The sequence below is a fragment of the Heterocephalus glaber genome, unplaced genomic scaffold (genome assembly GCF_053883595.1).
Source record: "Heterocephalus glaber isolate CG9 unplaced genomic scaffold, H.glaber_assembly_v1.0 deba00001461, whole genome shotgun sequence".
NCBI classification, from domain to species: Eukaryota; Metazoa; Chordata; class Mammalia; order Rodentia; family Bathyergidae; genus Heterocephalus; species Heterocephalus glaber.
Window position 1 is genome coordinate 4154337 of NW_028258308.1, and position 15931 is coordinate 4170267.

At 36.4% G+C, this 15931-nt stretch overlaps 1 protein-coding gene and 1 pseudogene across 9 annotated transcripts in view; both read right to left on the bottom strand.

The window, feature by feature from the left end:
- The window catches only part of Nek1 (NIMA related kinase 1), a 182049-nt gene that overhangs the window by 131338 nt on the left and 34780 nt on the right, over nt 1–15931 (bottom strand). The gene's annotated exons all lie outside the window — the stretch shown is intronic.
- LOC106010017 (ribosomal oxygenase 2 pseudogene) lies at nt 7823–9599 on the bottom strand (annotated as a pseudogene).

Sequence of the window (15931 nt, forward strand, 5' to 3'; positions counted from 1 at the left end):
CCACGGTGGAAATCAGTATGGAGATACCTCAAAGAACTAGGATTGGAAGTCCCATTTGACCCAGCTATTCCCCTGCTGGGTATCTTCTCCAAAGAATTAAAAGAATTATATCGCAGTGATATATGTGCATCCATGTTCATAGCAGCACAGTTTGTAATAGGTAAAACTTGGAAACAGCCCAAAGGCCCATCAACTGGAGACTGGATAAAGAAAATGTGGGTTTTTAAAAAAATAAAATGGAGTACTACTCATCCATAAAAAATGAAAAAATAGAGATATTTATAGCTAAATGGATGCACATTGAGGTGATACTCTTAACTCAAATAAATAGAACACACATGTGTAAATACCAAATAGTTTCTCTACTCTGAGAAACTGAAAGTGTAAATAAGGGCTAAAAAGTATAATAGATAATGCGAAAGAGGAAGAAAAGGGGCAAAGGGGAAGGAAGTGGGAGGGGTAGGGGAAAGGAAAGAAGGGAATGGAATTAACATGAGAAAATGAAAAAATCGAAACAAAGTCTTTGTAAATAGGGAAGGATGGAGGGGTTGAAGGGAGGGCAGGGGCATGGGGAAAAAATAAGAACGAAGAGAGATCATGTAAAGGTGCAAATTTCCAATGATGAATGTCATTATATAGTATACCTAAAATGTACCAATAAAATAAAATTTTTAAAAAAACAATGTGCCTTGATAGTTCCACTTCATGGTAAGTAAATTAACAATGGCAATTTCTATACTTGGACTATAATTAATTTACTTAACTATTCCTCTAGGGAGAAACACTGGGCTGGTCACGATTTCTTCCTACTCTACATGCTATAAGGAACTCCCTTGTGTTAAGTTTCTAGAAGAGCAATTTTTAAAGAAATGGAATTATGGGGATAAAAACATAATTTAAATGTTGAGAAAAACTGCCTTCCCAAGAGGCTCCTCCAATTTACATTCTCACTAAAGAACTCATTTCCCAGCATTCTCAAAAATACTGCATGTTACCAGTCTATCCTGAATTTCTGTTTCTTGGAAATGCTGAGAATATTTTCAAATGTATTAAATATGTACATTATTTCTTTCACATATTAATTGTTACCTAATTTTTAGTACCTAAATTGTTCAATTTAGGACCTTTTTTATATATTATGAAAAATACAACTATTATAGATGTTGTAAATATTTTTTCAGTCTGTTTTTTATTTTTATTTGTTAATTCTTTTAGGGCGCTGTTATATACTTAATCTATCAATTTTTTGATGTACAGTGTCTTCCTGCAAGGAATACATTTTACATCTTAGTATAATCTTTGCTTCTGCCACTAATAGTTTCTTTTATATTTAAATCTTTATCTGGAATACATTTTTTTAAACATTCTTTTCCTAAACTGATTTCTAATTATTCTATTATTTATTCTATTATTATTCTATTATTTTATTTGGAATACATTTATGATAACAGAATGATTCAGTAATCTAATGTTTTTCCTTCAGATACCTAACTACCTCATAATAATTCATTGAGATACATCTCTTTCCCCATTGGTTTAAAATACCTCACTTATATAATAAATACACATCCATGTTTCTAGCATTTTCTTATTCTACTTCTTACCCCTTTCCCAATTTCCCTTTTTTTCTTTTTTTTTAAATTATGATTTAAAGTCGCTTGCAGAAAAGTAAACAGAGATAAAAGTAGATACACAGAGTTTAGCTAACATAAAGGAAATATTCATGTAACTACCACCAAAGACAAAAACTAAAATACTGCCAACACCTAAAAGCCCTCTAAGTGTCCTTCCAAACCCATACTTTTCCCACTGAGGTAAATAGCACTATGACTTTTGTGATTACCATCCTCTTGCTTTTCCTTATTGTTTTATCACTTATATATGCCTGCCTAAAAAGTATAATTTAAATTTTGTGTTTGAATTTTATGACAGTAGATTTATACAACACATTCTTTCTTATCTTTTTGCTCAACATTGGTAAGATTCATCTGTGTTATTTATATCTTTTATACACATACACACACACATATATATATACACAGAGTCTGCCAAAAAATGTATACACACTTCAGGAAAAGAAAAACTTGTATAAGATGAATGTTGTTCTCCTGACTTAACACCTGAAGACTTTTACCTATGGGGGACCCTAGAGGATGTCATATATTGCAGAAAACCCACTACACTGCCAGCCCTTAGAGAAGAAATTGAAAAATGTGCAGCAATCTCAGTGGACAATTTGACCAAAGTGACTCAAGCAGCCATTCATTGTACTAATGAATGTCTGGAAGCTAATGGCTACTACTTTGACCACTGCTTGTAACTGTATTTAGATCATGATGTCTCAATAAATTTAGTATTAAAATATTAATACAAGTTTTTATTTTCTTAAAATGTGTATACATTTTCTTGCCTCAGGACCTTGCTCTTGTGAGGCAGACGGTGGCACCACTGAGCTAAATCCCTGGCCCCATACACAATTTTGTAATCAAAGTTAAGCCTGATGCATGACCCTTTTTTCAAACAATTCAATATACAATTCTACATACCAAAAAAGATTAAAAATATTTACAGAAAATTTTATCTTTCATAGACCCGAGTTTTATATTTTTCAGCTACAGAAGAAATATTATTTTAGAAGCTAACTGTACAAAAAAATTTTTTTTACCAGTGTTTTCAATCCAATAGAAAGCACACACTACTTTCAAAAAGTACTTCATGTTTAAAAAATTCTTTTACAGGCATTTATATTATTATTAAAATAATTCACTATTTGATTAAATTGTGCAGTGACAAGTGCATCTCAAGAGCAGCTATATTTTAACAAAAGTTAATGGTATGAAAATACTTTTATATACTACTTATTACCTTAGTAGTAATTTCAAATTTTGCAGAATAACCATAATAGGGAGACACTAAAATTCCAACCCTGAAAAGCAAGTTCAGAATATTATAAAATTTAAAAATGAGGGCTGAGGATTTATCTCAGTGGTTCCAGCTCCTGACTCGCAAGGGCAAGGTCCTGAGTTTGATCCCTGGTACCAAAAATAAAATAAAAATAAAAATAAAATAAAATAAAAATAAAAATGATCATACATAATGAAATTAATAAGCCTGGCAAATTATATTGTTTGGAATATATAAAGAAGTAGAAAGGCACAAAAGTTCACTTTTAGTGGAAAAAATCAAAAGGTGCTTAAAGCTTCTGCTTATTTTACAAAGCAACATGATCAGTAATTTAAACTGTGTACAGCAGGCCCTCCATATCTGCACTTGCCTCCTTATTTGGAAATTCAACCAATCATAGATCCAAAATGTTTTCTTAAAAATGCAGGGAGTACTGCTGTCAGTACTCCCTAGAGAATACAGTATAACAGCTATTTAGATTAATGATTGCATTATATATTGTAACCTAGAAATGATTCAAAATATTGAGGATGTGCAGCTACAATATGCAAGTAATAAGGCATTTCTGAAAATTTTTATTACTGCATAGTAGTTATACAGACTAATGTGTTTCATTTTGGCCAATATACCAGGCACATAACATAACTGGATCATTTTTACCTCTGTCACCCAATCTGGCCTTTGCTTTTATCTCCCCTTTGCTCTTATCTCCCCTTTGTTCCCTTTGTGTTCTCTAATAGACCCCTTCTATTTTCATGTCATCTCTCTCTCCCCCTCTTTTTTAGAGTCCACATGAGAGAAAACATACAATATTTGTCTTTATGAGTCTAGCTTATTTCACTTCACAGAATGATTTCCAGTTCCATCCATTTTCTAGCAAATGATACAATTTCATTCCTCTTTATGGCTGAATAATTCATAATACATATATATATTTTATCTGTTCATCTATTGATAGGTACTGAGGCTGATGCTATAGCTTAGCTACTGTGAACTGGGCTGCAATAATCAATTAAGCCAGTCTGTGAGCTTTGGTGTCTGCAGAGCGTATCCAAATGAATCCCCTGTAAATATCAAGGGCTGACTGTATTTCTATGTGATGAAATGCAACTATTTTACTTTAATAAATATATTATTTAATATGAGACCAGTATTACTGTTATGTAAATAATATGCACCACCATCTAGTTGGTTGATAAATTTATAAAATGAGAGTAACTATTCTCTTATAATATGCTGTGACATTTTAACTAAATGACTCTAAACCAATCTATTTTATTGATGTATTTTAACTCAGGGCTACATCAAAAATATGATAACGATCCTGAATCTAACACCTGATTCTAACCCTATGATTAACTGCCTGACAAAGTAATCCAAGCAGTAGGGTTCCAGAACCATCTCACCCTTTCCTTGCATTATTAGTTCAAAACATCTAACCTCTAACTTTGCTAGTTATTTCAACTAGTAAACTCAACTCACATTCACTAACCATAGCTTACCACTTAACCCCAGAGAAGACAATGGAATTGATGAGATGAAGATGATACTGAAATGTTTAAAGAATAGTAGCTTTCAAACTTTTCTAAAAACAGATTGCAGTATTTTTCATCTGAGCCTAAAGAAGACACACACATCCCCAAGTTTCATTAAAAAAAAAAACAACTCCTGCTCTTTTCCTACTAAAATGATATTGTCACTATTGTATAGCAACACCTAGTTTTAAATTATACAAGAGCTCTATTGAAGTACAAGAAATAAAAAATTATAGATAAGTGTTCTTCACTGCATTATAAATACACAGTTAACTTTTTTGAGGTGAGTTCCATGCACACAGAATTTAATTTAGTGGGTATAGCTATGGGTTGGGGGGATATGGCTCAGGGATAGTATGCCTAACATGTACAGGGCCCTGGGTTTAATCTCCAAACATTAAAGAAAACTAAACCAAACAAAAACAAAACTAAAGGAAATATTACCCAGAAGCTTTGTAAAAATGAGTATTTCTTCCACACAAGGAATATTATTTGGCAACAAAAAGAAAATAAAATACTGATACATGCTACAACATGGATCAACCTAAAAATACTATGCGAAATAAAAGAAGCTAGTTACAAAAGACCACATATTATATGAAATGTCCAGAATAAGCAAACCTATACAGACAGAAAATAGATTAGTGATTGTCTAGGGTTATGAGGGTAGGGAGAGAATAGGAAGTGACAGCCAATTTTAAGAAGTATTAGAGGGATTACAAGTATGTCCTAAAATTGATTGCCCAACACTGACAGTACACTACATACCATCTAATTGCAAACTGTGGATCGATGAATTGCACAGTATGTGAATTATACCTCAATAAACCTGTTTTTAAAAATAATACATATTGGGCCAGGGATTTAGCACAGTGGCATTGCGCCTGCCTCGCAAGTGCAAGGTCCTGACTTTGATCCCCAGTACACATAAATAAATTAATTAATTAATACATATCCCCAAGAGTGGCTAAATCATAATTGTTGGATACAGAGCCTACATTCTGTTTTGATACATTCCACAGGTTAACTCTTATGTAACCAACCTAGTCCATCATCAAAATTTGTGACCCACAAAATTATAAAGTATTAATGTGAATAATACAGCAGCTTGGCATAAACGACTACCTTTCAAACAGACTATATGATATGTGGAACAAGAAGAAAATAACTGTGACACCTACATAGTCAGGTAAGGTACATGAAGCAAAGATTACATTCATCTTTTGATGTATATTGCCTTACATATGGAATATTCAAACATTTGTAAAATTAAAATACCAAGTTGTTCCTATGACCTCACATAGGTATTTTCAGAACACTACTTCTAAACTGAAGAGAAAAATATGGTAACATACAGCATCTATACTATGAAAAGAATACTGTTTTCTGTTTTGTTTTGCTTTGTTTTTAAGTAGGGCCAAATACCGTTCATGGAGCTCCATCTGGTGGCTTAATAACCACTTTATTTTTTAACAGAGCATTTAAAAAATAACCTGCAATTCCAGGAACTGAACCAAAAGTCTTAACAACATACAAATATTTTGAAGACATGTTGAGTAATAATAACTTAATATATATTAGTTTGTACAGTTATAACATGATAAAATCTTAAGTTGTTATGGTTTTCTTTATAAATTTTTCATTTTCATACTTGATAATTTGAAATTTCAATACGGCCTTTGTGAATTTGAATCTAAAAGTTGCTTTATAGTTGCTGAGGGACAAAAAAAATCTTTTAAAAAAAAAAAGATGGATCACAGGCTGGGCATAGTGGTGCACGCCTGTACTCCTAGCCTCCCAGGAGGTCAAGGCAGGAGGATTACAAGTTCAAAGCCAGCCAGGGCAATTTAGTGAAAATATGTCTCAAAAGAAAAAGGGCTGGGATGTAGCTCAGTGGTAGAGCTCTTACATAGCATGCACAAAGCCCTGGATTCAAATCCTAGGTACCAAAAAAATAAATGTATGAATCAAGAAAATAACTTACTTAAAAATCATATTTAAAATACATTAGAAATTTGGGGGCATTTTTTTTTTTGGTACCGGGAATCAAACTCAGGTCCTTGCATTTGCCAGGCTGGCATGGTGCTGCTAAGCTACATCCCCAGCCCCAGGAGGTATTTTCTTTAGTTCCTTTCATTGTTAGGATATTTGGAAAATATTTTATGCATTTGATTGTCAGGTTACCTTTACTATATTTTTTCCACAAAAATTTTGTATTTTTTATTGTGATAAAACCACATAAAAATTAATATTTTAACCATTCTTAAGTGTATAGCTCTGTGGCTTTAAGTACATTCTCTCCATTGTGCAATAAAATTTAGCTTTAAGTAAAATATATTTTAACTATTATCTGAATCATGTATCATTTAGAATATTTACAAAATCTATTTATTCAGAATACTAGTAATAGAAATCAAAAGTTCCACAGCATGCTATTTGGCATACTGAAGAAAAAGTAACTGAAAAAGAAGGTAACATTAAGAAACACAACATATCATCTGATTCTATTAGCCACATGAAAAAAGTAATTACACATTTAGCTACAATCCTGCCTAAAAGTGAATTACCTTCTGTATAACATTAGTTCAGCTTACCAAGAGTTCCAATCTCTCCATTCTCTCAGACTAATACATGGCCAATAAATAAGAAAACTTAATTTCTGCAAGTCCACTCAAGTGTATATTTCTTATTGATCTAATGACAAAAAGATAACTATGCCTTCACTACCCATGGTGGATTTATCTCTTGAGAAACCAGATATTAGGCATGTACATATTTCAAATGTAAAAATGGATACATTTTGTAAATGCAACTTGGAATAAACATCTCAAAAATTATCTATGAAATCAATTTATGTTGAATTCTTATTTTTCTGAATTCTATTTAGAAGAAAACATATTTCCAAACAGATTTGATCCAGAACATTTTTTAAATATTCATAAGAACCAAACTGATTTTATATCGAAGAAATATATAAGACAACTGATAATAATACAAATTTACAGAAAGCATATATAATAGTAAGTAAAAATATATTTCAGAACACAAAATTACCCATAAACTTTCAGGGGTATATTAAAAATATAGGCCATATCAGCCAAGTGTGGTGATGCACGCTTATAATCCCAGCACTTTGGAAGTTTAGGCAGGATTGCTATTCAAGCGCACCATGGGCAATTTAGTGACTTAGAAAGATCCTATCTCAAAATGTTTTTGACATTTAATTCTACATGATACATTAATTAGACTTATGCCTTTTCTGCACTAGATTAAATAAACTTTCAAAATTATGGTTTGGTCACATTCCGGGACACTTAATAACTTATTGTATTTTCTTTCACATGCCCATCAATACAGGTATCTCACAGTAGTAGATACTCAGGTAAGGCATGGTGACCTCTTCTTGGGTCGTGTGGTCACTACTCTTACTCAGGGGGTTGACTCAAAACAATGGTACCTAGCACTTACATCTTACCTTTTTAAAAAATACGTGCATATAAAATAGTAACTATTTGATTCTAGAAAAGCACTAAACTACTTGAATTCAATACTCTGTCCAGAGGGATAATACCAAGCTTTCCTTTCCTCATCTGAAATAAATTTCAGGTCCTTAACAGAAATAGCTGAACAGTTCCAAATTTGCCTCAGGGCATCCACATGTGACAAAGGAAAGCAAAGTCCATGAGACTATTTCCTCCTCATTTCCCATCATCTGTGTCTCTTTTCTATTCTTTAGAGAATGATAGATGCAATATCTTTTCTTGAGCTTCATCTGATAAATTCTGATCTGGCCCTACTGGAAAGATGATGTGGTCTTAAACTGCAGTCTCACTATTCTGTCCAGCCTCGTTAACTTTCCACCTGGTGTTGACAGCTCTGCTCCATTTCCTGCTTGGTAAGGAGGAAGTCTATGTATAACAAAACCCTTCTTCATGCCTGATGAAAGCAGTCCTTTTGTGTCCTCCAGCTGTTTTGGAAGAGTCCTCATAAAGCCACTTAATCTTGTTGCAACAGCTGTGGTTTCCACCTCCATGAGCAGTTGCTAAGGTATTCCACTCCATAACTCTACATCTTCTGTGCGGCATCTTCTACACTAGCCCTGAAATGGTGTCCAAAAGGAAACCTCTCCATGAGTTGTTCTGGTAGATGCCGATGGTCATGTGAATGGAGTGGGCCAGCCCTAGAGGAGTGTCCACTTGATGAATGGTCCCTCTGGGAAAGTACAACAAATCACCTGGCTTCCACATGAAATCATCCATTGTAGCACCAAGCTGGGCATCGGCCACCACACTGTACTCACATTGCCAGGGCCACTGTTGATGGATAGAGCTGGCAGTGCTTCTTTCTCTCCAGCTGCAGGATAAATATCTCCACATTGTCATAATGGGAAGGTAAGCCCTGAGATCCTATGGAGGTTATATACACATCTGAGCCAACCTACAAGCCAAAGTAACATTCTAGTCTCTCCTGTAGTCTCCAGAGTTCATCCTTAAGTCTCCCAAGAAACTGGATTACTGACCTTTTCTGATCAAAATCTGTTTTCAGCTAAAGAAAATGCACTTTGCCATCTTTATTGACACACTGGCAGACATTCCTGTCTCTTGCATAATACTTACTCTGGCTGCACAGATTCTTCAAATCTATTAGCCTGAAGAGGGACTGGTTATGTGTGGCCAGTGCAGGGTCATCCCTCTGAATGAAGAAGGGCTTCTCCCAGAATTCCTTGAAAGAAGTCTGACTTGAAGTGAGATTAAACTTTCAAGGAGACTATGGGGGCTATTATAATTTAAGATGGGAGCCCCATCAACTGTCTCCACCTTCCCATTCTTGGTACGCTTCATTTTCTTTGGCATCATTCTGTGTTCAAGACAAAGGAAGGAGGAAATGCAAACCTGAGGAGGGAGGTGTGTTTTTACACCTGAGCACAGTATTACAGCAGCATGGAGTCCACAGCATAACCAACAAGGCTTGCTAACATTAAAATTCCTGGGCCCACAGCAAGTCAACTGCATTGTCATTTGTAAAGACTGGGGCCCAGCAATCTACATTAACATAATTAAGTTCTCTTGATGAATTTTACAGCCAGTAACATGGCAGTCAGAAGTTAAATTCAACTCAACTAAACAGATATCAAGCAAAAATGATATATTGCCTGTACCAAGGTGGCCCAGGCTAACATAAAACATTTCTTTTTGGTGCACAAAAATTTTCACTAATCCAGTGAGGCTCTCCTGTTGACCCAAAGCCATGCCTGGAACCTGTTTTCAGTTTTATTTTAGAGAAAAAGTGAATTGTAGCTCATTACTGTACTTTGATCACCATTAGGTTATACGGATAAGTCCTGGGATACAGAATCATCCAGGTGATGGTGAGAGCTGGGTAAGTAAGATTCTTCACTTAAAAGATGATGTAGGTGAAAAAAATTCCCGGGACTAGATGTACAGCTAATTAGTAATGAAATCAGAGCCTCCTCCTTCCCAGGCCTGAACTTCCAGCAGTGCCCACTGTGCATAGCCATGAGCTGACTGAGTGCCACTGCATACGGCCTTCAAAATTCACACCTGTAATCCCAGCACTTAGGAGGCTGAGGCAGGAGGATCACTGTGAGTTTGAGGCCAGTCTGGGCTAGATAGTGAATTCAAGGCCAGCCCGATCTACAATGTGAGACCCTGTCTCAAAAAACCAAAGGGGGAAAAAAATTTTTTTTAAAGTGGCTTGGGATGTAAGTCAGTGCAAAGGCCCTGGGTTCAATTCCCAGTACCATACTCACAGACAAAAAGGCAATGTACATTTGAATAAAAATTAAATGGGCCCACAACAAAATTAAGCTAAATTAACTATTTAGATATTGGGAATGTTTCTTTCTTCTTTTACTATATGAAATTGTCAAAAGTGTACTAGAATGATAGCAAATTTATTGAAACATATGGTTCACAGAAAAAATTACAGAGCATATTTTTACTACTTAAATAACTTTAAAGAACTAAGTAGGTTTAATAGGAATCAAGTCTCTCAAAATCAAATACATTCTTAAAGAATCAATTTCAAAAGTTCTACAGCTTTCTCTCCATTACCTCACATTGAAGTAGATATTCTAAAGCACTAAGAATAAAATCTCAAAGATGCTGGCCTTCTGTTTGTGCCTAAAAGCAACAATTTTGTTTGGCCTCTTATCCCTTTTAGTATTGTTGAAATATAAAGGATATTCGCTGACTGCAATTCATTTATTCTCTCAGTTTTAAAAACAGAGACACTTACTAGCTACTTACTTTGTGCAAAGATATGTGAAACTTGGTTCCTAACATCAGCTAGTTACTATTCTAAGAAAAATACCATTAAAAAGAGACATCTAAGATGTTGAAGGGGTTCAGATAAGGAAGAAATTATTTTCCTGCTTTTTTAAGTGAAAGAAGGAAAAGGACAATTAAGAAACAATTAAGAAGGGTATTACAGAGGGAAAAAGTATTTGGCGGTGTTTCCAACCTGCCTTAGGGGTACCATCACTGCCACTGTGGCAGTGCCTAGCCATGATGTCAACATTCTATTTACTAATCTCTAAGTTAAAATGGAGCACTCATCACACAACTTGCTCCTTTCATCCCCAAGGCTTTTTCTCTCTAGTTGGACTATAAGATTTGAAGGCAGAAGTACGTTCTCCATTTTACCTACCACGGGCTAGAAAATTAAGTACAGTATTAATGTGACTTGTGCCTGCACAGAAGAATCAACAAAAAGAATATTTAGAAAGGAAGACTGGGTAGAGGATGAAAAAAAAACAAAGAAGGAAAAAAGTGCATAGAGAGTATAGTCATTAACTAGTGAGAAGTCCAATTTAGCTAAGACTCAGAATCTAGGAGCATCATGGGAGATTGGTGCAATGAATAAAGGTCCAAATCCTGCCAGGTCTTCAATATATAAGAATGAATATGTCATTTATTTGGTAAGGCAGTACTTTGCCGCTAAATGTTTTCTACATGGACATACTTTACATGTTTTTTATTTCAATAAGCTTGTCTCTAAGGATCTTCAGATAGGAGCTTCTACCTTACAATAGACAGTTAAAAGAATTATATTAACTTTTAATGTCTTCAGTGCTACATCTGACCTTAGCAAACTATTTGTCTTTTTAACTAAAGAAAGTGCCTTTCCGCCTGCTGCTCTCCTTATAGAATAAAGATACATTCCAGTGTGCTCAAGAAAGCTAACTACTATTTTCTTACCAGGTTTTACTTTTTAATAGTTTTCAATTTAATAAAAAAATGACAAAATATTTTAACTGAGTGCCATTAAAATTTTTGGCTGATACAGTCCTGTAATCTTAGCTACTTGGGAGGTTGAGGCAGGAGGATCACAAGTGTGCGAGATCCTGTCTCAAATAAAAAGGGATGGAGATACAGCTCAGTGGTAGAGTGTTCCTGGGTTTGATCTCAAGTATCTCCGAATGTTCAGGAGTGACAAGTAATTTGATGTCTAAGTTACCATTCATTCATTCACTTATTCAGTACTTATTGAGTGCCTATTACTTACTAGGAAATATGTCAGAAATAATTTGCCAGGAAACAATGACAAAAATTTTTACCTTCATGGGGTTTATACACCATAACAAAGAAAAATGATAATAAACAAATAAATATAACGTAAATTATACAGTTATACTGTTTTGAAGAAAAATAGAGCAGAATACAGTTGACCACAAATGTGGGGTGAGGTGGATAAATGACTGTTATTTGATATAGTGTGATGAAGAAAGGCTCTATTTGGAACGTGAGTTTTGAGCAGACATGAAAGAAAAATTGCAAACACAAACATTTTTACAGATTAAGTCCTTGCCATGTTTGAAGTTTAGCATGGCTGGCCCCAGACAAGAAAGGGAGAAACAGAAAATGAGACTTGGAGAGTTAATGAGGCTATCACAGGGCTTTGTGGGCCACCATAAGAAGTCCAGCTTTTATCTTGAATGAAAACGACTGGATAGTTTCAAGCAGGAGAGTACAACAATCTGGCTGCCTAGATCAGAACAGACTGAAGGTGGTAGGTTTGCAAGTAATAAACTACTCAGATCAGTATTATAACCTGTGACAAATGAGGGTGGCTAGGACCAATGTGTCAACAGAAATAAAGAGACATAATAAGTAGACTGTGAATGTATTCTGAAGGCAGGGTTGACAGGATGTGATGCTGAAAGAGTAGTCAATGATCCTAAAAGCTTTTGATATGAATAAATGGAAGAATGGAATTGCCATTTACCAAAATAAGGAAGATCAATTTGGGAAGAGGACTGACACAGGAGTTCATGTTTTATCTATGTTAATTATGAGGTGCCAAATAGAAATCTAATTGGAGATGTTAAGATGGTATGAGTATGGGATTGGTATTAGTCACTTTCCCAACACTGGGACAAAATGCCTGACACCTACAATTTAGAGGAGAGGTTTATGTGGCTCAGTTTCCACTGGGTTTAGTCCAAAATCAACTAGATCAAAGGCAAAAACAGCATGGTGAAGGGCATGGCAAAGGACAGCTGCTTATACTATTCCAGTCAGCAAGGAGAGCAAGAGAGGAGGAGCTGGGGACAGGAGTATACCCTTCCGGGTCCTGCTCCCTCTTCTGGCCAGGCCCTAACCCATAATAGGACACTCAGGTATGAACTCATCAGCACATTATTCCACTGATACAGTGCTCCCTAGGATCCAATCATCCCCTCAAAAGTCCCAGTTCTGAACATATGAGGCTTTGGGAGGGACATTTTAGATGTAAACCACATCATTCCACCCCATCCCCCAAAAGACTCAAATCCATCTCATGTACAATGCATTTAGTCCATCTATAAGAGTCACCAGAGTTTTAGGCCAAGGGATTTAGCTCAATGGTTCCGCCACCTGCCTTGCAAGCATAAGGACCCGAGCTCAATCCCCAGTACCAAAAAAAAGTCACCAGAGTTTTAACAGTTTCAGCACTTCCAAAAAGTTCAAGTCCAAAACACCAGACACTCAAAGTTAAAGGAGGAAAGGTTTATTTCAGCTCACAGTTCACAGAGGTTTCAGTCCATAGTCGGCTGGTTCCAAGACAAGGTGGCAGGCAGAGGGGCATCAGAGAGGAGAAACAGTCCATGGGATGGCAGACAGAAGGCAGCAAAGCAGCAAAGTAGCAAAGCAGCAGCAATAGCAGCTCTTCTTTCTGTTTCTTTATATTCTATCTAGGCTGCAAGCCTATTGATTAGTGCCACTCACACACAGGGTGGGGCATCCTCAATCCCAGCATCACATCCTTAATCCCATCCACCTCTAAAAAGCCCCATTTATGACCACATGAGGCTATGGAGGGATATCTAGATTCAAGCCATAACAAATACTTCCAATATAAAGTACCACAGCGTTACCATTCCCATTCCAAAAGGGAGAAACTGAGGGGTAGAAAGGAATAGGACCAAAGAAAGGCTGAAACCCCACAGGGCAAACATTAAGTTTTGCATATTCATGTAAAACCCTTGGGAGGGGCTCTGGTGAGATGTGAGCTTGAAAGAGCTTGACAGCCTTGCCTCTATAGCCTTGCCAGTTTGCAGCCCACATGGCTTCTCTCTTGGTCTGGCTTCATCATTGCCTGCTTACTGCCTGCAGCTTTTCTTGGCAGATATACCATGTTCCTGGCATTTCCAAATTCCTGGGGTCTCCACTGCACTTTTGGCTTCACTCTCAAAGCTTCATGCATCACCCTCTCCCGGGCTCCTGGTAGGGACTATGACCTTGTCACATATTTTTGCCTGGCCTTCTGGGCATTCTTTTGAAATCTGGGTAGAAGCCTCCATGACCCCACAACTTTTACATTTTGCATGTCTGAAAAATCAACACCATGTAGTTGATGCCAAGGTTGTCTGCCATCTTGAGCAGTAGCAGGGTGAGTGCCTAGATGCTTGAGCACAGTGAAATGAATCCAAGAGAACCAATTCTTAGGTAGTCCTTCTTGAGTAGGGGTTCTGGAGGTTATCTTCTCAAATGAAAGGTTTACATTTGTGCACCTGTAAGCAAGTAATGGTAGGCACTGGCTGATTCCTGAAGTGTCTTCAAGCCCTCTTTCTTACTGTCTTCATGGAAAGTATTTGGTTTCTTTTTAATGTTAATCTTTTCAGCAAACATGCTGTCCTTTGTCCCAACTTTACATTTCTTTTCTGGCCATGCTTCAAATTATTTGGGTTTGCTTTTTTTCCTCCTGTTTCTCACTGGCTAAAAACAGCCAGCAGTACTCATACCACAGCTTGAACATTGGGCTGCCTGGAAATTTCCTCCACCATATTAATTACACTAAGTCCCTGATTTACAAACATTTCAGTTGCGAACTTTCACAAGAGTACTGTATAAGACTCACTTTGTTGGCTTATGAACAAATCTGACTTAGGAACAATTCTGGAATGAAACTCATTTGCAAGTTAGGGACTTACTGTAGTCTACCACCTTTAAGAAGCCTTACACAAAGTTTTAGGACATAAGCAAAACGTAGACAAATGCTTTGCCAGAATGAAATACACATGACCTCTAGTCCAGTTTCTGTTATGATGCTCATTCCTATCTGAAACTTCATGAGCCTAGCCTTTCCTGTCCAAATTCTTATTATCATTTCATTTTGGCCTTTTAAAATCCAAGCAATCTCCCATCAAGCTTGTCTTACAGCATTCTAGGGCTTCTCCAAACATTTCCAAACTCCTCCCACAAACCAGTTCCAAAGGCTTCTGACCCACATGGTCAGGTACAGTCACAACCATACCTCACTCCTGGTATTGATTTTCTGTATTAGCCACTTTCCAGACACTGGGGCAAAATACCTAACATCCATAACTTAAAGGAGGAGAGACTTATTTGGGTTACAGTTTCTAGTCAGCTGGCTCCATGGCAGAAATAACATGGTGAAGGGGATGGCAGAAGAGAGCTGCTTAGCCTTTAACAGCTAGGAAGGACAGAGAGGAAGGAGCCAGGGACAAAATATACCCTTCTAAATCCTGTCCTCTCTTCTGACTAGGCCCTACCTCCTAAGAGCACATTCAGTTATGAACTCATCCATGGATTAATCCACTGATAAGTATAGTACTTCCATGAGCCAATCACCTTTCAAACATCTCACCTCTGAACAAAAGACTTTTGGGGGACATTTTAAATCTAAACCATAACAGAATCTAAGCTGGAGACTTAAATGTGGGAGTCAGCTTCTAGATGTTGTCAACTAGAGTGAGAATGGGTAATAAGAGGGGATGATAACCAAGGAATGGGTCCTTTAGCATTTAGAGATGAGGGAGATGAGGAGAAACTTGCCACTGAGAAGAAGCAGCCAGTGACATATGAGGAAAACCAGAAAGAAAAACAACTTATAGTACCAAGCTAATTGTACCCACAACCCAAAAGACTTCCTGGTGAGTTCAACAGCTCTCCACATAGTTTTCCATTCTGTACCTTTTACTGACACTCCAGGCAGTTTCCCAAGGAGTTTCATCAGTTTACGGGTAG